Source organism: Rhincodon typus, chromosome 35, assembly GCF_021869965.1.
Source record: "Rhincodon typus isolate 14 chromosome 35, sRhiTyp1.1, whole genome shotgun sequence".
Taxonomy (NCBI): domain Eukaryota; kingdom Metazoa; phylum Chordata; class Chondrichthyes; order Orectolobiformes; family Rhincodontidae; genus Rhincodon; species Rhincodon typus.
This window is the reverse complement of record NC_063366.1, coordinates 9,699,307-9,701,179: the sequence shown is the minus strand read 5'-3', so window position 1 is coordinate 9,701,179 and position 1,873 is coordinate 9,699,307. Positions and strand designations below refer to the sequence as shown.

The 1,873-nt window shown below is 41.1% G+C and overlaps 1 pseudogene; it reads left to right on the top strand.

The window, feature by feature from the left end:
• The first annotated feature begins 740 nt into the window (after positions 1 to 740).
• Positions 741 to 1,645, top strand: LOC109910704 (annotated as a pseudogene).
• Positions 1,646 to 1,873: the final 228 nt, after the last annotated feature.

The following is a 1,873-nucleotide window of genomic DNA, read 5'->3' as shown; positions in this document are numbered from 1 at the left end:
TCTGCCGAAGGCTTCCTGAGCATGCAGAATCGCTGTAGAAAGGATCACTTTTCCAGGACAGTACTGCGACAATCTATCATTCCGCATCTCGCAAGGTGGACTGGAACGGCGGCGAGTACCATCCCCATTATACGTGCTCACTTGGATAGTCCCTCTTGAAGTGCGTTCAGAAGAAAAATGAACACAAGGATGACGTCGACACTAAGTGATGTAATTTCAGGTTTCACCCGGTGTCGCACGGTCGGATGTCTGAACGTGAGGTTCACACTTGCGTCGGACTGAGAGCTTAATGGACTGATTCTACTGTTTTTTTAGGTGAGGGACGGTTATCACTAGTTCAGCTGATCGTCATTAACACTCCGACGCTCACCTGAATTGAATGAGTTTCGAGAATTCTTTTTGTTGTTGATGCATGAAATGTAATAACTCAAAGCAACAAGAGTATGCCACGTTTATCAATGAACGTACGTGACGCAGGTTGGCATCTCGAGTCACTGCAAATAAGCTAAGACATGTATGAAATTATTGATATATAATCAATTTACAGTGAATGAATAGTGACGTCATCCGTAATTAAATCCTTACACAGATTTTTTTTAATGTTTATGCGATCATATTGCTTTGTTAGAATCTTCCTTGTAAGAATTCAATTAACACATTGAAATAAAAACGCTTCCTGATGTTTCTTCAATTTCAACATTTATGTCTTGTCAGCGCTAACCACACACCAAAGTCGAATAATGGAAAATGAAACAGAGACAAACGAATCTCTCAGTAATCTAGCAGGCTTGTTGGACACTGGAAGAGGAAAGTTGTATGAAACGGTTGAAGTGACCCTCTTTGTGATTGCAACAGGATCATTAAGCTTGGTAACCATTATTGGAAACATTCTGGTCATAGTTTCTATCAAAATCAACAGACACTTACGAACAATTAATAACTACTATATTTTCAGTTTAGCCTGTGCCGATTTGATTGCAGGTGCATTCTCCATGAATCTATACACTATTTACATTATAATAGGCTATTGGCCTATGGGCCCAGTGGTATGTGATTTATGGCTTACTGTAGATTATGTTGTCAGTTATGCCTCTGTCATGAACCTCCTTGTGATCAGCCTTGACCGCTACTTCTGTGTGACCAAGCCCCTGAGCTACCCTTTGAGGAGAACAACTAAGAGCGTGGCGATGATGATTGTAACTGCGTGAATGTTACCACTTGTTGAGTTCGCTCCTCCCATTATCTTCTGGCAGCTCATTACATGGGAACAGAATGTAAGTGACGGTGAGTGCTATGTTCAGTTCCTGTCAAATCCTGCTGTTACTTTGGCACCACGGTAGTCGCCTTCTATCTCCCTGTTACTATCATGGTGATTTTGTATGTGCACATATCGCGTGCCAGCAAGAGTCGACTGAAAGAGGATAAAACGATGTCGGAATCAAGCAAGGGCAGCTTTTTTCCAAGTCTAGTGACGGACAAAATTATGAAATTGGATAATAACAGCATAACAAATATTCCTGACAGTACTCCCCCTGTCAAAAAACAAAATGGCGAAATAACACATTCTACTTATGCCCAAGGAAAGGAGCAAAATTGCTCCAAAGGAACAAGTTCATTCAATGATGTCCCATCAAAGCAGAAGTAGCATGGAACAATGCAAGGATTCACAAACGTTCCTGAAGAACAAGACAATCTTAGAACGGAAATATGCAAACTCGTTTGTTTAAAGATAGTTCACAAATATGAAAACTTTGACAACAGTCCCACCAAAACAGAAATAGTTCCAAACACCAGCAGAGAGAATGGGACAGACAGAGCGATCAGAGCTGACAGTAAAATAAATACCATGCCCAAGGTCCCCCCAAAGTAGAAG